This window comes from Artemia franciscana, unplaced genomic scaffold, assembly GCF_032884065.1.
Source record: "Artemia franciscana unplaced genomic scaffold, ASM3288406v1 PGA_scaffold_89, whole genome shotgun sequence".
Taxonomy (NCBI): Eukaryota; Metazoa; Arthropoda; class Branchiopoda; order Anostraca; family Artemiidae; genus Artemia; species Artemia franciscana.
The window spans coordinates 854,487-878,483 of record NW_027062717.1 but is presented as its reverse complement, the minus strand read 5'-3'; the positions used below and the strand labels follow the sequence as shown (position 1 = coordinate 878,483).

Genomic DNA, 23,997 nt, shown 5'->3' with positions numbered 1-23,997 from the left:
GAAAACAGGTACAAAAGTCTGAATATTTCGATGAAATATTCAGCAATCGTCATCAGTAGAAATTTTTACTAATGACGATCGTTGTATAAGTGATCGAAATACTTAGACCTTTGTACTTGTTTTTGTTGCCTAAATAAATAAATTCATCCCTATTTGAACGTTTATTTGTTCATCATAGAAAGGCAGTGTTGTATGAGAAAATGATAACTAATTTAAGGTGGTACAAAAATAATTTGAATGAGAAGTGTTTTTAAGGAACTTTAAGACTTCAGCGCAAGAGTGAGGAAGGGGCAGCCCTCCTAATATACACGACAATATCTGTTAGTTTTAAGTTTTAATGTTGTTTCTTATTTTTTTAGTTAAAAAAACTTATTTTTCCATATTTAATAACGGTAATAAATACAAAATTAATAAAACTTTAGAGGAAGGATTTCAACATATAGTAAACTGTCAAACTAAATTATTAGTTTTTTCAGTAATATGTGTTATAACATTGATCCTCCTCTTCCCTCTTATATTTGTTTTTAAAGAAACCGCATATGACGTCCTAGTCACTCAAAGGCTCTGACCAGTTGGTCCTGCTCCTGTTTGCGGGAATGCCTGAAGTCTGGCTTGATTATTCAGTTATTTTATTTTCATTTTGGGTTTTTCTTCATTTTTACGCAGTTGTTTATGTTCGTTTGACACAGGCCACACAAATTGCCATCAAAACCAAAAAAGTGGAAATTTGCCCTCATAAGAGCAGGCGTCCAAGGGTAACTAGCTTGTGATTTTGACGTGTACATGCTTGAAAAAGCTGAATCACTGAATCACTAGAGAAAACGCTAGATGTTTTTAGCCTTTAAGAATCCATGGAACAAGGAAGATATTGACTGTGGAATATAAAAAAATGTTTTTTACTCAAAATATTTCAGGAAGGTGTAAAAGAGAACATGGAAGCGTAAAGGAAAACTAGGGATCAAATGACCTGAAACGATCTTTGAAATCAAAAGATCAACAAATGATCAGCATGGAATCAAATGATAGTTGGAACCAAATGATCAACATTAGAGACTTTTTGTAAATATTATATATTCCATTTAACATGAATATCCTCAACTTAAAATCGCTTGTCAAAATAAGGTCTCTGAAACTGTTTACTCTTATTTGGCATGAAACTGATATTAACACCTTCTTTCCGTAGGTAACCATATGGTACCCGTTATCCTTCCATGTACCTAGTGTCTCTTGTAGTTCAGATACCGCTTTCGAACTTAAGACCGTCAGATAGCACAAGCTCAGTGCTGATACCTTTCACTCTCCTAGATGGCTCCGTAAGTCGTCAGTTGATCAGTGAACAGAGTAGTTTTTTGCCAAAAATCAAAAGTTAGCTGATTTTTACAGCGATGATGAAAACGATGCATGTGAGTTTCTTCTAGTTTTTATTGTCTTGTTTTGTTCCTTAAAGTCTTAATGGGAGCTTGTGTTTATAAGAATTTTATTTAGTTTTATCTTCATCCCCTATTTCTGTGTTTTTTCAACGGTTGCCATATGATTACCTAAGGTTTTGAGTGGGGTAGTTTTTAAATATGCTTCCCTTATACTATTTTGTTTTTCTGCTTTATTGTGCTCTAGATTCTTTCTTTTGCTTCACTTTTTTCTATTCATTGTTTTTTTTCTAATTTGACGAAGCAGAAGCACCAATGCACCCCAGGATTAAATCATGTGGGACGAAAAGGAGTAATCGTATGAAAGGCGCCATTTTGAAAAGTGATGCATCATTGAAAAAGAAAAGGCATGGAAGCTATGACTATAGGCTTGAGAAATGCTCGGAAGACTCTATTGTGAAGTGGATCGACAATAAACCAGTGCAAGTGACATCATTGTACTATGCCGTAGCTCCAGTAGACCACTGTCAAAGGTGGCATGGAAGTACTCGGTCGAGCGAGATCGCCCTTGTGATATCCGTGAGTGCAACAAGTCAATGGGTGACGTAGGCTTGTCTGATATGGTTTTGGAGCTCTACCGCACTGACATTCAGTCCATGAAATGGGAAACGTGGATAGTCGATTATTTCCTTAACTTAGCTGTGAACAACGCTTATCTCCTACATAGGCGAGAGTTTGAAGACCTGGGTAGACAACATATGTCCTTGATGTACTTCAAGATGGATTTTTGCAGATCCTTGATAGTGTCAGGAGTTATCAATAGGCCTCGTGCTGGTCGACCCTCTGTCAGTGCTCCTACAAAGTGAAAAATAAAACTACAGAAACAGGCATATCGCCAGAATCGGTGCGATATGATGCTGCGGGGCATCTACCCGATACAACCGAAAAGGGACGCTGGCTGTACGAAAAATGCGCAGGGGGTGCAACTAGCTGAATTATTTGCGTTAAGTGTAAGGTTCAGTTGCGTCTGAATCCAGACAGAAACTGTTTTATGAACTTTGGTATTAAGTGAAATGAATCTTTTTTATCCTAAGGTGACCATATAGCAACCATTTCCATTTCAGTTCGTGAATGAAATAAATAATTGAAGTTTAAATTCCGTTGAAACTAAGCTTATGTTGATTATTATTGTAAAGTTCAAGAATTTTTCAAGCACTCCTTCAATTATCAGGTATGAAAGGGTTAAAGTGATAAAACGTGAAAAAAGATTCCATGTCAATTATACTTTATGTCAAACTAGTATTTTGAAAATAATGGTTTCGGTGACTTCCAAAAAATAACGTTTAACATACAGAGTGCAATAAATGGCAAACTTACTTTATTTTGTTTTGTTTCATCTTATTCATCACTCAAGAATGCTTTTTGAAAAAAGCCTCGGGGAAATGAGGTAAAATGTTATATCGAAACCCTCTTTTTTTAAATCATACAAAAGGTACACATATGTGAACCATATATGAAATTTGACAACTTTAATAGACATAGGATTTATTTCAATTGAAATTGTTCAATTAGGCAAATTAGATGAAAATTTCCAGGGTATGGGCTAATAACACTCTTGCAACAGTCAGTCAGCTGCCCTTGAAATCAGCTGCAGTCATTTCCAGCTGCAGGTAATCGTAATTGCACAAAAGTAGCTGTCACAGTTGCAAGTAGTTGCAAGCTTACTTTTTTTAGGATGTATCTTTTAATTTTTTACTAAATTTTGCTCATAAACTTGTTTTTTTTTTCAAGCTTATTTTTTTCTTGTTTTTTTTCACTTTTTTTGTTTCTTATGAAGAAGGTGCACTAAATACTCTTCATGAAGAACTACTTACAGGGAAAAAGCTAGGTGATGAGGTGCCAAACATTGATATGTCCGTTTAACTGAAATACAGCTCATTCAACGATTTAAAAATTTATACTATTTAAAAATGCAAGCTTATCTTTTATGTTTAGTTATGTTTAGCTGTGTTTTAGTTTTTTTAACTCCTCCTCTACATTGTCTTTATTATTCCTCCACGTTTTCGTAATCCTCTTTTTTGTACTCCTCCTCCACATTGTCTTTATATGTACAAAAGTCAAAACAAATTATGTTACTTTCATTATCATTATAAGTGAAGGGCATTTCAACAGATTCAATTTTTTTTCAATATATTAATAAGTAAAATCAGTATTTATTAACGATTATAGAACTTATCTGGAATTGATATAGAATTATGTACCAATTTTAACATGAACGCAAGTTTTAACATGAAAGCAAAGTTTAGATTTTAATGTCACAGCAAATAGTGTAGATAGAAGGGGTGGTTGATGCCCTAGGGGCAAAATCTCATAAATTTTGCCAGCGTGGTTTGACGTTGTCTTTTGGTTCAACAAAGCCCATATCTGAATCACTCCTATTAAATAGCTTACAAGGGGGAGGGCTGAAAAAAAAACTGAAAATTATCGGGAGAGGGCCTGGAATTTGGACAGAGCGGCTCAGAAGAAGAATGTTCAAGAAGTGACAGGGTTGGCTTTTGAAGCTGCAACAAATTTGCCGCTACAAACGCTACAAATAGTAGCGTTAAAAAGGCATCCAAAGCATCCAAAACATAGTTGTCAAGCAATAAAAATGACAAGTAGAGTCGACAGCAAATATAACACGTTTCATTGTGTGTTTCTGCTTTTTGTCTGTCATTTGTCAAGTTGTAATCGTAGACCAGAGCTCAAGTTTATTAGTGTATATTTAAGAAGAGTGTCCAAGGTTAATCAACAGGTGTAGGTCGCCACCTGAACTTTGTTGAGAAACACCTAAAGCACACAGATCTTATTAATTAGTAACATCTGGATGTTGTCTATTTAGAGTGAAATGAACAGATCTGTTGACAAGATGTTTAACGGGTTGAACGGACAAGCAGGCATTATTGGAGATGATTGTGTGATATACTTTTACGTTTATTATGATATACCTTTGAATAATCAGATTATATGGATGTTTTTGGAAATCTGTCCTAAAGGGCACTCAAGCTTTGAGATTACAACAACATGCACATTTTAATGCCACAACTAGTTGCGTAGCAAAAGGGGGATGATGATGTGCGGGGAGGGATAATATCTCCCTATTATACATATATATATATATATATATATATATATATATATATATATATATATATATATATATATATATATATATATATATATATACATATATATATATACATATATATATATATATATATATATATATATATATATATATATATATATATATATATATATATATATATATATATATATATATATATATATATATATATATATATATATATATATATATATATATATATATATATATATATATATATATATATATATATATATATATATATATATATATATATATGTATATATATATATGCTGACCATAGTGGAGGGGGGTTTAACCAGGGTACACGCGCAAGAGACAATAGCCTAATTTCGCTCATAAGGGCTAAAGACCTGAACTTCTGAGCAAGTTCGAGAGGGCTGAGAACAAGAGCGAGTGAGGGAGGTAACAAAAAGCTAGTGAATCCGGTTTATCTTCTAGATAAACCTAGAAAATCTTCTAGATAATTACGTAAATCAAGTGCCTGTCTTTGCTTCTGTACCTTTTTTCACGGAAAATCCACATGCAAAAGTTACAATAATTAAGCAAGAAACGAGAAAATCTATAAAATAATCTTTGAACTACAAAAACGACCATAGATAGGAATTCTAAGAAACATACAAAGAAAGATAAAATAAGAAGACTCTCGGCAGAGGATGCCATGTTGATTACATCATTAGAAAGCAGAACCCCCAAGGTGCCAACCGCAGTGAGCAGACCTTTGCCGGGTCTTAATATTGTATTAATTAAATGTGAATGGTTGTTCTTCTTCCCCCGTAGGGATTTTGTTTTTTAAGGGATATTTATTTTAATTTTATCATTCTGTGTCACTTAATATTCCTGAAAATAAACTAATCTTAATTGGTCCATTCTTCAACTGATTCCCTTGTTAAACCGGAAAATTGCAAATGTTTAAGCTGTTACTGTTTATTCAAATTTGAGTTCTTAAATTTTTCGGTCCAAAATTTTAAAACTACGTAAACTGGAAAGGAGCTGTTGGCCCGAGGCCATGAAAAACCTAGAATTCTCACTTATTTCGTAGTACTTCTTTTTCAAAATATCAAAAAAATGTTACTCTATTGCTACTGCCCTTCTTCTGAAAAAAATTACTGCATTTTTAGGTGCCATATTCTTATAACATAGTCAAAATCCGATAAAAGACATGTGAAAACAAGCTCCTGAAAACAAGGATGACAACCATTTCTTCAGACTTTGAATCTGTCATTACTCACTTAAAAAAGGTGGAAAACATTTCCAATCAACAGAACATTTCATTTAAATTTCCTGTATAACGCTATTTTCTTAAATTTTCCTTATAGTCCTATAAAAATTATAAATTCTTTTAAGCAATATCATATTTTCATCAGTGTTGTCACGTCAGACCACAAAACAATCAAGTAAAACTGACTAGACAAATTTAACAATGATCTTCATCCGTAAAAATTAAAAAATGAATAATCGATTGATTCCCAATGGCAAAGGAAGACTACAATTTCTAAAGATGTATAACAAATAAAAAGGTAAAAAACTAACTAATAATAGTAAGTGTAGTAATAAGAATGTTAAAGAGTAATAAATCTTCAGTTTTGATAAAGAATAAAAGACTGTGAATTCCATGATGTCGAGTGCATTTATCTCAGAATTTCTGCATGGATAGTTCTTTTTATCAATTCATGAAAACTTATTTGAAGCTTATTTTATCAATTCAATTCTACATTCAGTCTGTCACTACTCACCGAAACAAGGTGGAAAACAGTTTCAATTAACAGAATATTTCATTTAAATGACCATTGAATTTATCATGTATGAAGCCATACCTACGTCGCTTTTTTATTGAACTCCAGGTAACATAACTAAGTCAAAACACTACTCCTGACTATAATAATAAAACTCCTGACTATAATAATAGCAACCTGACTATACTTTAATAGTACAATAGGCTGTCTTGTTCACCGCATTTTGTCAATCATAATCAATCTTCAATTTTTAGAACCACGTGCGTCTGTTTGATTGCAGACCAGCAAGGGGTAAAAATCAGGTGCAAGCCTGCAGGTGTCTGTGACAATAGACAGGGGGTGGTGGGCTAATTGTAGGCCTTGGATATTGATTCTTGTGGAAGGGCTATTACTAACTATAGTTTGAATTAATGGTGCTAGCCAGCTAAACAATTATTATGGTCGTCAACATCCTAAGTAGTGGTAAAAGTAAATGACTCTACCGAATGAACGATTGGTTAATTATTGGTTATATTTTTGGCTTGAAATTAGATTTTTATCACAAATTGAAAATTTTTAGGGGGATGTCCAAAATTAGCAAATAAAAAGTTGTTTGGTGAGAACTGGGTTTTGATGGATAATTTTTAGCTTTGCCTCTTCATATACATAAAAACACAAATACCTTGTTTTCAAACACTTTGTGGTATCGACCTGTAAGTAAGTGGCAACTCGGCTCAATAGTAACTGAAATAGTAGCTGTAATAAGCAAAATTTTGCTACCAATAGATGTATCAAAAGAATCGGCTACTCAAAGAGTTTTCTGATTCCAAATATATAAGCTCAATTAAGTTTAGTCCTAACTATCAAAAGCCATGAACCTGAGAAAATTTGTCTGGTTTTCGAAAACACCCCCTTAAAGTCAACGAATCTTAACGAAACTCCCACCATCAAATTCAGAGTATCCAAGAACCCATCTGGTTTCAAGCTCTTTTCTGCAAAAATGTGAAATCTCGTCCTATTTGCCAGAAGAAATATCCCGCATGCGTGTGTATCTTTTTATTAATTTTTCCCCCAGGGGGGATTGTATCGACTCAGTTGTCCTAGAATATTGGGAGAGTGCTTATTCAAATGTAAATTAGATAAATTAGAAGACCACACTACCTTTCCATGACAAAATATAACAGTCCAAAATAGGGATGAAACCTTTTAATTGACAGTGAAACAAATATATTTTTTTTTAATTGGATATTTCGGACACATATACAGTGTCCATCATCAGCAGTTTACTGCTGATGATGGAGACGAATTTTCTGATAGGGGGATTGACCATGGAAATAATTTTTTGTTAGGAGGGACTTTTCCAGGGGGTGACATCTTGGAACTTTTTTAGGGAAAATTTTGCACCGGGGGGATTTGCCGGATTTCCTATACGAAACTCTTTTTATGTCTTGATTACCTTTTGCCGACTAAATTTTACGCGTGGGTATGTTACGGGTAATTGTCTGGAGTAAATTTTCACCAGGATTGAATTGTCTAGAGCAGTGGTTCTCAACCTTTTTTTACCCATGGACCCCTTTTCCCTTCTTTTTATCTTGGTGGACCCCTTCATAGCTATTGGACATAAGAACAGTTTTCTATTCTTCACTAATATAAATTTTAGGGTTTTAATTATCAAAGAAATAGTATACGATTAAGCTTTATTTTTAAATGAAAACTAATTTAATACAAATAAAATATTCTACTATAATAATAATAAGTATTATTAATATTTTTATTATTACTTTTATTGTGACAATAACTACAATATTACAATGTTTCTTCCATGGGCAAGCAACACAAGCTCACGGAGAGTAGAGCTCCTCAGGCAGTTTAATTCACTCCAACATTATGTAAACTGGATAAAAAAGGAGTTGAAATTAAGTGTGTAATTAAAAAAAAGGAAAAGGCATGTTTATTCAATGAGATACCTATGGTTGATTCTTCTCGGCGAGTTTATTTATATTTGGTTCTATTGATGTTAATGGTAGTCGAAGATCACCCCTTTTCATAATGTCAAGTCTATTGCGATCTCTTGATAACATTTAAGAAATGTTAAATGTTAATGATAGTCGAAGATCACCCCTTTTCATAATGTCAAGTCTATTGCGATCTTTGATAACATTTAAGAAAGACGACTAAATCACGCTTCAGCAAGATACGATGTAGGAAAAGCAATAACGTAGTTTATGCCAGAGCAAAGGGTACTTTGTAGCAACATCATTTGTTTTCCATATATTGTGCTTGGTGATCTTTGAATTTTGCATGCATTATTTCATCACTTTATATTTCGTTGAGGGGCTCTTGCAAATATATGTCTATTGCGGCAACATTAACTTCGAAAGGAATTGAAACCCAAATCGGTATATCCATCCCGAGTAGGTCGCCAACCCGAGTTTGCATATCTTCATATATATTTTCCAAATATTCACCATATAATGCAAGATCTTCATCTTGCAAATCACTGTTAATACAGGCCAAACAAGGAAACTGTTCAAATGCACGACGCCTGATATTATTCTTATACAGCTGTAGTTTACTTAGAAAAGCAGCAATAGCACTTTTACTAGATATCAGATCAGAATTGTTTTCTTGGAGCTGTTTTTTTAAGTGAATTAAATTTTTCAAATATATCTGATAAGTAAAACACGCCACATTTATTTGAAAGCAGTTTTGCTCCACTGCTTTCAAAGTTGTGTGTCAGCAAAAAAGGAAACAGTAGAATCCCAAAGTGCAATGAAACGCTTAAGACAATTCCCCTTTGATAGCCATCTCACCTCTGTATGTAATTAAATTAAAAAAAAAACAATTTTTTTTTAACAGAAAGTAAGGAGCGACATTAAAACTTAAAACGAACAGAAATTACTTCGTATATGAAAGGGGCTGCTTCCTCATCAACGCCCCACTCTTTACGCTAAAGTTTGATTCTTTCTCTCAACTCTTCTTTTTAAAACAGTAAAACAACTTTAGCGTAAAGAGCGGGGCGTTGATGAGGAAGAGGCCCTTTCCATATACGAAGTAATTTCTGTTCGTTTTAAGTTTTAATGTCGCTCCTTACTTTCAGTTAGAAAAACTTGTTTTTTTATATTTAATTTCTGAACGTTATTGAATCAATGTATATTTTAATTTTGGCTCTCCGCAGAGGAAAAATTAAAACGAAATTTGTATATTTTTTTTTGGCTAAATGGCTTTCTCATAATTTTGATCGAATGATTTTGAGAAAGAAGAACAGGAGATGAAGCCTAGTTGCCCTCCGATTTTTTGGTTAATTAAAAAGGCAACTAGAACTTTTACATTTTTTACGAATCTTTTTATTAGTAAAAGATATACGTAACTTATAAATTAGCTTACATAAAGAACTTTTGTATTCTCATGTTTTCATTACATATATGAGGGGGTTTGCCCCCTCGTCAGTACCTCGCTCTTTACACTAAAGCTTAAATTTTGTCCCAATTCATTAAGAATGACCCTTAATCACAAACGCCGTAGAATAAATAGTTGAAATTACAAAAAAATAATTTAGCGTAAAGAGCGAGGTATTAGGAGGAGGTGAGCCCCTCATATGGGTAATAATTTCTGTTCGTTTTAAGTTTTAATGCTGCTCCTTACTTCCAGCTGAAAAAAAAAAACTTTTTCATATTTATTTTTTCATTCTTCTTTTTTTTAAAATAATGCTAGTAAATCCTACGCTCCCTTCGTGGAAATTTTCTTCCCCCATGACAAATTCCTGGATGGAAAGTTCCCCCAGCATATTCCCCTCTTCTCAACCCTCCCCACAACCAAAAAATTCTCCTGAAAACGCCTGTACACTTTCCAATAAACATTACTATATGTAAGCCCTGGTCAAAGTTTGTAACTTGTAGCCCCTCCCACGGAGACTGGTGGGGAGTAAGTCGTCCCCAAAGACATAGTTATAAGGTTTTTAGACTACGCTGAATAAAATGGCTATCTCAGAATTTTGATCCGTTGACTTTGGGAAAATAATCAGCGTGGGAGGGGGCCTAGGTGCCCTCAGTTTTTCGGTCGCTTAAAAAGGGCACTAGAACTTTTCATTTCCGTTAGAATGAGCCCTCTTGCAAAATTCTAGGACAACTGGGTCGATACGATTACCCCTGGAAAAAAAAAAAAAACAAACAAATAAACACGCATCCGATATCTGCCTTCTGACAAAAAATACAAAATTCCACATTTTTGTAGATAGGAGCTTGAAACTTCTACAGTAGGGTTCTCTGATTGCGCTGAATCTGATGGTGTGATTTTCGTTAAGATTCTATGACTTTTAGGGGGAGTTTCCCCCTATTTTCTAAAATAACGCAAATTTTCTCAGTCTCGTAACTTTTGATGGGTAGGACTAAACTTGATGAAACTTATATATTTCAAATCAGCATTAAAATGCGATTCTTTTGATGTAGCTATTGATATCAAAATTCAATATTTTAGAGTTTGGGTTACTATTGAGCCGGGTCGCTCCTTACTACAGTTCCTTACCACGAACTGTTTGATACAAGCCGCCCAAACTTTTCTCAATTTTGCTTACAGAATTCACAAAAAAGGTGGTCTCGGAGAGAATTTGATTTGATATGGTTAACTACTTTTATTACAAGAGTAAGGGCATCATGCAGAAATGCACTCATTTTCTTTGCAACAAAGTGTTGACGGTCTATCAGGCAGTGAACACAATATAACGTGAACAGTAAATTACAGTAGAAATTAAAATTTCAAAAATAAAGAGTGTTCTGAGTTGGTTTTCTTCATGGACATCCAAAATATCATTGTGGACCTCCAATTTGTTGTGTTTTGCCTGTGGACCCCCGGAAATGTCAAATGGACCCCTAGGGTCCATGTGGACCACGGTTGAGAACCACTGGTCTAGAGGCTATATGCGTGGAAAAAAGGAAAATTTGTAGGACCCAAATTTTCTGGCATTATTTAAAAAAAACAGGAATTGAATAAAAATAGTTTTTCAACTAAAAGTAAGAAGCTACATTAAAACTTAAAACGAACAGAAATTATTACGTACATGAGGGAGTTACTCCCTCCTCAGCACCTCGTTCTTTACGCTAAAGTTTGAATTGTGTCCCAATTCTCTAATATCGACTTCTGAAACACAGGACTCGTTTAATTAGAACAATAAAAAGGTTTTTTGAAAGTACTAAAAGCTTGAGGATGAAGAGCGAGGTTTTTAGGGGGGAACCCCTCTCACGTATGTAATAATTTCTGTTCATTTTAACTTTTAATGTTGCTCCTTACTTTTAGTTGAAAAAGGTTATTTTTTATTGAATCATGGCTTAAGTGGATGTCATAAAGGGTATTCCCAGGGATTTTAGGCTTGAGCACCCCAGAAGTCCTTCTTGAACTCTCAAATTGATCGTAAAAATACAGGCAGAACATCCAACCCTTCTCTGAAAAAAATTTTTTTATAGCTTACATCTCCCTAAAAAGCTTCTCGATAAGAAACTGAAGCCTATGCAGGTTTTTAAAAAGCCAAGCATTCCTTATTCCTTCCCGTGGGGTAAAAGAACAAACAACTTATGGAAATTGTCCGAAGAAATTTTCTTAGTAAAAAATGCGGTTTAATACGTCTTTGGCAACTAATCAAATTCTAAATAAAACTGTTGTAACAAAAAGAAAATGAACTGGCATTTCTTTAATTTTGTATAAGTACTCTAGTAGAAACAGAACGATTGCATTTCCAGAAGGAATGACCCGGAGGGGGCATAATACCCATAGTCGCCTGTTTTGTGTTACATTATTTGCTGTCCTCGGAAAAAAAATTAATACAGTAAATTTGATTTAAATGAAACAGTATCAAATACAAATTACATTAGCCTACAGTATTAACTAAAAATTGTGTTAAATAAAAATGAAATAAACAGAATTAAATTGCAGCATTAAATAAAATATTGATTTAATACGGTAAGTCAAAATCAAGCGAAGATGTCACGAAACTTTTGATTATTTTGATATTTTGATTATTATTTACCAGTCATTTAGACTGATAATTGGAAATTCCTTTTTGGACTTCTTTTTTTAATTACTTTTTTCCCTTTACTTTTTGACTTCATTTATTCAAGATCAAAACAAAAGAGTCAAAATAAATCATGATGTTTGCTACTCCGGTTCACAAAACCTTACCTGTCTATAACACTTAGAGGAAATTTTTTTGGCAAAAAAGAGATGATTCGCAAAAGTGTAAAAAAGGAACTGTTTGTCATGCAACTGAGCTTTCAGCTTTCTATAATTTCTGACAGCTAGAGGACTGCTAAGAATTTGTTTTTGTAGTAGGCTATGTGAGATTTGGGGGATTAAGAGAGAATATTTGCGTGATATATTCATAGATGTATTTTCACCTCGTTACCATTATCATTTATATTTACCGAAAAATTTATAAATGTTTGCAAAAAAAAAGGATGAAAAATTTCAGAAATTGATTTAGACTATATTTTCTGATAAAACGGAATATTTTTAAACATGGATTTGTTGGAGAAAAACCACAAACAACATGTCCAAATTCTTTGTCTTCAAAACTAATTTTTCAAAAAATTTCACACAAGAAGTTTTACAAAGAAAAGTAAACAACTGCATTAAACATAGGATGGGCAGAAATCAAGTCGAATATTAATTCATGGGGTAAATCTAACAACAAATTAAAATAAATAAATAAGTAAAATCAAAACTACCAAAAAATACAATGCATAATCAGGTTAATATTAAAATGAACACAAACTAAAACAAACAGGAGTTGGGCTTACGATCCTAGTGCCTTGTAAAGAACAAGACGTCACTTGCATTGTACTGAAAACAATTTTATTTCGCTCAATATATTTTTATGTGTCATAAAAAACAACAAGCAAAATAAAACAAACAACAAACAAACAACAAACAATAAAAAACAACGGCAAAAAAACAAAAAAAATAATCCAGTAACCAAATTTACTGAAAAGAAAAAAATGAACGTAAATTGATAGTTTCATGTATATTGAAATTTTTCTGAAAGTCTCAACAACTTTATGTCTTCTAAAATAAGGAAAGTATGGACCAGCAATTATACTTAAAACAAACACAAATTGCTCCGTGTATGAGGAATGATTTCCCCCTCCTTAGCACCTTTATCTAAACGCTAAAGTTTTTTGCAACTTTAAAAAAGCTTCTTAGTCCAATTTAACGCCCCCTGTGTTTTTAGGAGTCGGTCTTAAAGAATTGGGACAAAAATTCAAACTTTAGAATAACAATATTAAAAAAGAACAAGTTTTTTAGACTGAAAGTAAGGAGCAACATTAAAACTAAAAGCGAACAAAACTATTTTGTACATGAGGGGGTTTGACCCATTGTCAATACCTCGCTCTTTACGCTAAAGTTCGAATTTTTTCCAATTCTGCAAGAATGGCCCCTGAATCACAAAGACCATTTAATTTTAATAAATAGCTCTTTTGAAAGTACAAAAAAAAACTTTAGCGTAAAGAGCGAGAAAACCCTCTCCTATACGTAATAATTTCTGTTCGTTTTAAGTTTTAATCTTGTTCCTTACTTTCAGTTGAAAAAACTTTCTTTTTTAAATTTAATTTCTTATTGCTTTTTAAATAATGCTGGGAAAATTCCCGTTCCCCATGAAAAACTCTTCCATGAAAAGATCCTTCCACATAACTCCCTCGTAACCACGTAACGCCCCCTTGGAATATTCTAGGACCACTGGGTCGGTACGGTCGCCTCTGAGAGAAAAATAAACAAAGAAGCACACATCCATGATCGTTCTTCTGGTAAAAAAAAAAACAAGAGCTAAGAGCACATATGGCACTTGTGACGAGGCCAGAAGAGCTAAGAGCCAAGAGCTCCTATGGTATGAGCTCTAACAAAATTCTAAGAATCAATAGATTGATTTAAAGGAAAATCAGAGGCTTAATGCCGGTCGGGATTTAAATTAAGAGCTCTGAGTCACGATGTCCTTCTAAATATCAAAATTCATTCAGATCCGATAACCCACTCGTGAGTTATAAATACCTCATTTTTTCTAATTTTTCCACTCCCTTTAGCTCCCCAGATGGTCGAATCTGAGAAAACAACGTTATAAAGTAAATTTGTGCAGCTCCCTGACACGCCTACCAATTTTCATCGTCTTAGCACGTCCAGAAGCACCAAACTTGCCAAAGCACTGGACCCTTACCCCCAACTCCCCCAAAGAGAGTGAATCCAGTACGGTTACATCAATGTATCTACGACATTTGCTTATTCTATCCACCAAGCGTTTATCAGATTCCTCCAATCTAAGCGTTTTCTAAGATTTCCGATTCCCCCCTCCAACTCTCCCCAATGTCAACAAATCTGGTCGGGATTTGAAATAAGAGCTCTGAGACATGAATATCTTCTAAGTACAAATTTCATTAAGATCCTGTCACCCGTTCTAAGTTGAAAATACCTCAATTTTTCAAATTTTTCCAAATTAACACCCCCCAGCTCCTCCAAAGAGAACGGATCCGTTACAATTATGTCAATCACGCATCTAGAACTTATGCTTATTCTTCCTATCAAGTTTCATCCCGATTTCTCCACTCTTATTGTTTTCGAAGATTTCTGTTTCCCTTCTCCAACCCCCTTTGTCCCCGGATCCAATTCGAGTCGAAAATGGAGCATCTGAGACATAAGATCCTTCTATATATCAAGTTTCATTAAGATCTGATCACCTATTCGTAAGATAAAAATACCCCGATTTTCGCTTTTTTCAAGAATTCAGGTTTCCCCCTCCAACTCCCCCTAATGTCACAGGATCTGGTCGGAATTTAAAATAAGAGCTTTAAAGCACAAGATCCTTCTAAAAATCAAATTTCATTAAGATCTGATCACCCGTTCGTAAGTTACAAATATCACCCCCCAACTCCACCAAAGAGAGCGGATCCGGTCCGGTTAAGTCAGTCACATATCTTAGACTTGTTTTTATTCTTCCCATCCAGTTTCATCCAGATCCATCCGCTTTAAGTATTTTTTAAGATTTCCGGTCCCCCCCCCCCAATGACGCTGGATCCGGTTGAGATCTAAAATAAGAGATCTGAGTTACGAGGTCCTTCTAAATATGAATTTTCATGAAGATCCGATCACTCCTTCGTAAGTTAAAAACAAGTCATTTTTTATAATTTTTCAAAATTACTCCCCCCCCCCAATAGAGCTGATCCGTTCCAATTATGTCAATCATGTATCTAGGACTCGTGATTATTTTTTTCACCAATTTTCATCCCGATCCCTCCACTCTAAGTGTTTTTCAAGTTTTAGGTTTCCCCCTCCCAACTCCCCCCCCCCAATGTCACCAGATCTGGTCGGGTTTGAAATAAGAGCTCTGAGCCACGATATCCTTCTAAATATCAAATTTCATTGAGATCCGATCACCTGTTCGTAAGTTAAAAATACCTCATTTTTTCTAATTTTTCAGAAATACCCCCCCCCCAACTATCCCAAAGAGAGCGGATCCGTTGCGGTTATGTCAATCATGTATCGAGGAATTGTGCTTATTTTTCCCATCAAGTTTCATCCCGATCCCTCCACACTAAGTGTTTTCCAAAATTTTAGGTTTCCCCCTCGCAACTCCCCCCAGTGTCACCAGATCCGGTCGAAATTTATAATAAGAGCTCTGAGACACGATATCCTTCCAGATATCAAATTTCATTAAGATCCGATCACCCATTCGTAAGTTAAAAATACCTCATTTTTTCTAATTTTTCCGAATTAACGCCCCCCCCCAACTACCCCAAAGAGAGCGGATCTGTTCCGGTTAGGAAATGACTATTTCTAATTTAATCTTGTCTGATCCCTGATAAGCCTGTCAAATTTCATCGTCCTAGCTTACCTTGAAGTGCCTAAAGTAGCGAAACCGGGACCGACAGACAGATAGACCGACAGACCGACAGAATTGGCGACTGCTATATGTCACTTTGTTAATATCAAGTGCCATAAAAACAATCAAATTCCACATTTTTGCAGATAGGAGCTTGAAACCTCTGCAGTAGGGAACTTTGATGCACTGAATCTGATGGTGTAATTTTCATGAAGATTTTATTACTTTTAGGGGTCGTATCTCCCTTTTTCAAAAACAAGACAAACTGTCTAAGGCTCTTAACTTTTGAAGGGTAATACTAAACTTGATGAAACATATATATTTGAAATCAGTGTAAAAATCTAATTCTGTTGATGTATCTATTGGTGTCAACATTAATTTTAGATTTTTGATTACAATTGAGCCGGGTCGCTCATTACTTACAGTTCGTAACCATGAACTGTTTGAAAAAAACGAGGTAATAAGGACAGGGTGACCCCCTTCATATACGGAAAAAATTCTCTTCGTTTTAAATCTTATTCCTGCTCTTCCATTTGAAATGAAAAAACTTGTTTTTTATTTAGTTTTGATCGTTTTTCAAATAATGTCGGTTCCTCCTAGGTAAAATGCCCCCTCCACCCGGAAAATTCCATACTTACTGAATATCCCCTAGAATTTTTTTTTGCCGATGATTCTGCCTGAAATAGCTTCCTTAGCACACATTTATTGAAAAAAGATTTTAATTCCTTATACTTTTTGAAACCATACCGGAAATCCACCCTCTGTAAAAAGCTTTTCCCAGATTTCCCACCATCTTCCATAAGGAGTTACTTCCTCGGAATATTCCCCCATGGAGAATTTCCCTGACGGAAAGGTCCCCTGCCCTAGGAGAAATCATCCAGACATTCCTAATCCACTGAAATTTTCCCCAGAAACGTCCCCACATGCTATTTTAGTCGGCAAGACAAAGCAAGACAAATAAAAAGAGTTTTGCATAGGATTTCTCGCAAAAATATGTAAAAATTTCCCTTGGAAAACTCGTCCCCGGAAACATCCCTAGTTATAGCTATTGGAGCTTCCATAGTTCCCTAGGTTCCATCTTTACTTCCGGAAATTTCCCTAGCTTCCAGAGCTATTGGATCTTTCGACTATGCTGGAAAAACATCTCAAAATTTTGATCGGACTACTTTGGAGAGAAGGGGGCATGAAATGGAGACTAACTACCCTTTAATCTTTTTGGCCACTTAAAAAGGGAATTAGACATTTTGATTTCTCGATCTTCTAGGACCACTGGCTCGATATGATCACCCCTGGGGGAAACAATTAAATATACTCGCATTCGGGATGTTTCTTCTGGCAAAAAATATAAATTCTACATTTATATATATAGGAGCTTGAAACCTCCGCAGTAGATTATGCAGTAATTGCACAGTAAGTTATATATACATTAGATATTACTTCCCAATAATTATAACTGGTAAATTTTCTTACCAGATTGAAACGTTTTTTTTATGATCGTTCCCAGTAAGTCTGAACTTTGAATAAAGTACTAAATCTGAAGATATTTAATTGGTTTAATAAGTATAATGAGCTAGTGCGAAATTACACGTAAGAGTATAGTAAGTCCTAACTTTGATGAGAACGCCTACTTGTTTTTGTTTCATTCCATCAAAATTTGAAGTTACGAGTGCTTTCTTGCAACAGTTATCAAACTTGGCTAGCTAGTGGGGTCGTCAGTCACCCCTTCGCCCTCTCCTCCAGCCTGATACTTTTTACGATTTACCGTTTAATTGCCATAGTTGTATAATTGCCATAACTTGCTTTGATAAATTTGACACCCAACCTCTTCTCCTATTCTTCTATCCCGTAAGTAAATTCATGGCAGTTTTCTTGATCTGGCTGTAGGATTGGCAATAATACCCGGATTATTGCAGTTAGATTGTCAATGAGAATGGAAATCCTACAACATGACCGTCAATTTTAGAATTGATCACATCAAAGAGTTTTTGGTAGTGAACTACAAACAGTGTTCTGTTCTAATAATAATTAAATAAAAAACTTTTCCCTAATGCAAGTTTTTCAAAGAAAACTAAATAGCTCCATTAAGCCAAAAATGAGAGGAAATAAAGTCAAATAATCTTCCAAGCGTAAAACTACCACAAATCACCATCAATAAATAAATAAAACTCAAAACGAGTAATGTTGACAAATTCCTTGCTTTCTCAAGACCAGAATATAATTTGTAATTTACTAAAAAAAAAACAATGTCATTGCTAAAATGTTATTTCGAAAAAAAATTTATGGGAACTTTAAAATCAAGTTTGAAACCCCCTTAAAAAGAGGCGTCAGATCGAAACAAAATAACATCACTGGAATTGCCATGGCCAAAAACTCTGTACAGATAATTTTCAGTCCACTGGCTTGAACAACAAGGAATTGTTCACATTGGAACAGGAATTGGGACATATTCGGTTTTAAAATCAAATTAAATCTTCAAAATATAATAAAAGCTGGAGAAATTTCCATTCTAGTCCCCTGTTTTTTTACCTCCTCCCCCCGCAGAAAATAGAAAATTGCCTGGTTCTTCTAGAAGAACAGTGGATCACGTGACCATTCTGTTCATGTAAATAGTGGGATACCTTTTTGTTTGTCCTGCTAGTTAAATAACACGCCTTTTGATCCTAGAAAATCAAAAAACGTGTAGACTCTATAATACTTCATCTCCTAACTGAAAATCCTTTGTTTGCCGACAGCAAAAGGCTATGTGTATGTCAAGCATGAAAATTTTGGGTTTTAATCAATTTTGGCCATGTCCTTACTTGATGGGTTCCTGAAGGTTTTTTTTATGGCCCTCATAGGTTTATTACGTAATTAACATAGCAGACACCTAGATCTCTTAGAAAACATTCCCTATTACGTAACATACACCTTGGTCTGAAGAAAATTAATAACATTTGCGTCTGGAGGGAATCGCAGATGAACTTTTTCGTCATCATAAATCATTATTGGAAAAAAGAGCAGTAGCTATGGCTCCGTTTAAAGCCATTGAGAGGATACTACTCAGGAAAAGTAACTATTGTTTCGCTTAATTTTAAGAACGAGTCCGAAACCCCTTAAATATGGTGTCAAATCGAAAGAAAAATGCAAATCCCTTTTTGTATAGGTGGTACTGATGTATCTTTTTTTCTCACCAGGGCTATTGGATGACCGGAACATCATAGAGAGTTTGTTAATAGCTGGTTTGATTGGAAATAAATATTTTGGTGAACACAAAGATTTTACAGCAGCTAGCTCCCCTCCCCAAAAGGCCCCCTCCCTCCAAATTCATCCAATGAAACTTTTGAGATAATCATTTTGTTCAACAAAGTTTAAAGGTTGAATTTATGTGGTTTTGGTGATGATATGACCCTCCATAGTCCCTGGGGGAAGGGATGTACGCTGAATCGGTATCGGAAGTATCGATATTACGCGTATCGAATGTAATGTTATAGGGTGTATTGGTGTCGCAGGTTTCTTGGACAAATTTTGAATAGCTCTGCGTCCCTCCTATGAATTCCACATCAGCCAGTTCCAAATGGCACTAAAACAGCACTTTTGGTGCCATATCTCAAGTGGATAGGCTAGGGGTAAGGGGGCTACCAGAACTTTTTAGAGTAATGTTTAATGGCAAATTTGAAAACTATTTGATCATATTTAGGTGATTTTTATCAATTCTACCATGCATAAGTGTGATATAGCACTAAAAATAACATGTTGGGGTCATTTGTTAAGTAAAAAAGCTTGGAAGTATAAAGCGACATCATAATTGTTATACTTATGGTCAAAAACCCTTAACTAGAGGTTTGAAAAAACACTTTCCATATGTTTCTTCTCCAATCCCCCCTAATAAGCTACGCAATTAAGGTAAAAGTAACAATTTATCAGATTGAATTATTAGAGGTGTGGTTCTGTTAGTGCAATAATGGACTTCAAATTAGATAATATTACGTTCGATTCCTGCTTTTTATTTTCAAATACGGTTTGGTTCATTCTGTATGATTATTTTTCAGGTAAGTTTACCGTGTTTGCAAATGTGATGCACTCCATTTTAAAAGTATGCCCCAGGAATGTATCTTGTTAAGCATTTTGATTCAAAAGAAGATAGAGGTAATCCAGTTCATGGTTTATAACGACAATATGAGTCCATACCCCAACAAATGGTGTAATTTTTTCAAAATCCTGTCAATTATGGAGTCAAATTTCCCAAATCAAGTAAAAATAACAGAGAAAATTGAAAAACGAGCCATATATTAACAAAAGGATAAAAATTTACTAAAGAAAACCGACCTGTTTCAGTGGAGGCTCGAATTATGCAGGCTTATTTTAGTCTTGACAACATTTTTGGAGAAGCTAAATTTTAGCTGGGGAGACAAAATGAGGTCTGGGAGGGGCAGTTGCCCCCTCTGCTCCTTAGCAAATTACGCCCCTGACCCAACCCCTCTCAACTTAGTTGTTGAAAAAGCTCAGGCATGTGCTTTTCGAACAACTCAAAGTTGTATATTAAAAGAAGGGTACTTGTTGTTATAATTACTTATTCAAATTATGTACTTGACAACTCCACCGAAATATTGTCTTATCTAAGCTGTTTATCTTATCTAAAATTGGAGGTGATTAGAAATTATATAAGAAATTAGCTGTCAACTGAAACTAAGGAGCAACATTTAAATTTAAAACGAACAGAAATTATTCCGTATAAATAAAAAAGATCATGGCAGCGTTGTTTCTAAATTAAACTTTAGTCAAAAACGAGCAAACATTAATTCAAAAAATGAAGCATTTCCGAGGAAGAGAAGAGCAAAGTTGCAACTTAAAACGAAAAACAATTATTACTTCACAACCTATCTAACATGCATCACTAATACTAGTGCGAATAAATCAACTGGTGATATTTCCCTATGTTTGTAGGATTACGGACAACTAGCACTTTACTGAAAACACAAAATAATATGGGAGATTTGGTGCGGTAAAACTAAACTATTTAAGAACATCTTTAACAGTACAAAAATATAGCTTTTTGAATTTTTGCATTAATATTTTGTTTTTGCTTAATTTGGCATCACTTCTGCACAATGACCTCAGTTCAGTGATTGAACTATTTAGATCTGAAAAGGACATTTCTTGATTATTTTGTAGACAAATTTGAAGTGAAGCAATCGTGTTAATATTAAAACTACAAATTTACCTTAGAATTTGTATCACAACTTGCAATTCGCCGTTTTATAGAGAAGAATAGCTGGTATTCCAGAGTTCATGTTTCGGTTGATATGTTCTTCTTATTGAGTAATACTAGGTGAGACCAAGTTACGTTTTTTGACTATACTGAACAAAATGGCTATCTCACAATCTGGATCCGGTAGCTTTGGGAAAAGATGAGCGTGGGAGGAGGCCTAGGCGCCCTCCAATTTTCTTAGACACTTAAATAGGGCACTGGAACTTTTTATTTCCGTTAGAATAAGCCCTCTTGCGACATTCTAGAACCACTGGCTCGATGCGATCACCCCTGGGAAAACAAGAGCTAAGAGCTCATATAGCACTTGTGACGAGGCGAGAAGAGCTAAGAGCCAAGAGATCATATGGTATGAGCTCTAACAAAATTCTATGAATCAATAGATTGATTTAAAAAGGAAAATAAAGGCTTAATGCCGGTCAGGATTTAAAATAAGAGCTCTGAGTCACGATGTCCTTCTAAATATCAAAATTCATTCAGATCCGATCACTCACTCGTAAGTTATAAATACCTAATTTTTCTAATTTTTCCTCTCTCTTTAGCCACAGATGGTCGAATCTGGGAAAACGACTTTAGCAAGTCAAATTGTGCAGCTCTCTGACACGCCGACCAATTTTAATCGTCCTAGCACGTCCAGAAGCACCAAACTCACCAAATAACTGAACCACTCCCCCCAACTCCCCCAAAGAGAGCGAATCTAGTACGATTCTGTCAATCACGTATCAAGGACATTTGTTTATTCTATCCACCAAGCATCATCCCGATTCCTCCGCTCCAAGTGTTTTTCCAAGATTTCCCCCTCCAACTCCCCCCAATGTCAAAAGATCTGGTTGGGATTTGAAATAAGAGCTCTGAGACATGAATTCCTTCTAAAAATCAAATTTTATTAAGATCCAATCATCTATTCGTAAGATAAAAATACCCCAATTTTCACGTTTTCCAAGAATTCCGGTTTCCCCCTCCAACTCCCCCCAATGTCACAGGATCTGGTAGGAATTTAAAATTAGAACTTTAAAGCACAAGATCTTTCTAAATGTCAAATTTCATTAAGATCTGGTCACCGTTTCGTAAGTTACAAATACCTCAATTTCCAAAATTACCCCCCCCCCAATTCCATTAAAGAGAGCAGATCCGGTCCGGTTATGTCAGTCATGTATCTTAGACAGGTTTCTATTCTTCTCATCCAGTTTTATCCTGATCTCACCGCTTTAAGTATTTTCTAAGATTTCCGTTCCCCCCAAAAGAGATCTGAGTTACGAGATCCTTCTAAATATGAAGTTTCATGAATATCCGATCATTCCTTAGTAAATTAAAAATACGTCATTTTTTCTTATTTTTCAGAATTAGCCCCCCCCCCCCAATAGAGCGGATCCGTTCCAATTATGTAAATCACATATGTAAGACTTCTGCTCTTATTTTTCCCACCAAGTTTCGTCCCAATCCCTCCAATCGAAGTGTTTTCCATGATTTTAGGTTCCCCACCCGAAACTTCCCCCAATGTCACCAGATCCGGTCAAGATTTGAAATAAGAGCTTTGAGACACGATATCCTTCTAAATATCAAATTTCATTGAGATCTGATCACCCGTTTGTAAGTTAAAAATACCTCATTTTTTCTAATTTTGCAGAATTAACCCCTCCCCCAACTACCCCAAAGAGAGCGGATCCGTTCCGGTTATGTCAATCATGTATCTAGGACTTGTGCTTATTTTTCCCACCAAGTTTCATCCCGATCCCTCCACTCTAAGTGTTTTCCAAGTAGGTTTCCCCCTCTCAACTCCCCCTCCCAATGTCACCAGATCCGGTGGGGTTTAAAATAAGAGCTCTGAGACACGATATCCTTCTAAATATCAAATTTCATTGAGATCCGATCACCCGTTCGTAAGTTAAAAATACCTCATTTTTTCTAATTTTTCAAAATTACCCCCACCAACTACCCCAAAGAGAGCAGATCCGTTCCGGTTATGTCAATCATGTATCTAGGACTTGTGCTTATTTTTCCCACCAAATTTCATCCCGATCCCTCCACTCTAAGTATTGTCCAAGATTTTAGGTTTACCCTCCCATATCTCTCCCCCAATGTCACCAGATCCGATCGGGACTTAAAATAACAGCTCTGAGACACCATATCCTTCCAAACATCAATGTTCATTAAGATCTGATCAACAGTTCGTAAGTTAAAAATACTTCAATTTTTCTATTTTTCCGAACTAACCGGCCCCCACTCCCCCCAGATGGTCAAATTGGAAAACGACTATTTTCAATTTAAGCTGGTCCCGTCTCTGATACGCCTGCCAAATTTCATCGTCCTAGCTTACCTGGAAGTGCCTAAAGTAGCAAAACCGGGACCGACAGACCGACAGAATTGGCGATTGCTATATGTCACTTGGTTAATACCAAGTGCCATAAAAAACCAACAAACACACATCCGTGATCTATTTTCTGGTAAAAAATACAAAATTCTAAATTTTTGTTGATAGGAGCTTGAAACTTCTACAGTAAGGTTCTCTGATACGCTGAATCTGATGGTGTGATTTTTTTCAAATTCGAGGACTTTTAGGGAGTGTTTCTCCCGATTTTCTAAAATAAGGCAAAGTTCCTCAGGCTCATAACTTTTAACTAACATATTTAAAATCATCATTGAAATGC

At 35.1% G+C, this 23,997-nt stretch overlaps 1 long non-coding RNA gene across 1 annotated transcript in view; it reads left to right on the top strand.

Annotated features, from left to right (window-relative positions):
- The first annotated feature begins 1,121 nt into the window (after positions 1 to 1,121).
- The window catches only part of LOC136042240 (uncharacterized), a 124,842-nt gene continuing 101,966 nt past the window's right edge, over positions 1,122 to 23,997 (top strand). Inside the window, exon 1 of the long non-coding RNA XR_010621207.1 lies at positions 1,122 to 1,403. This is a non-coding gene — a long non-coding RNA (uncharacterized LOC136042240). The remainder of the gene's footprint in view (positions 1,404 to 23,997) is intronic.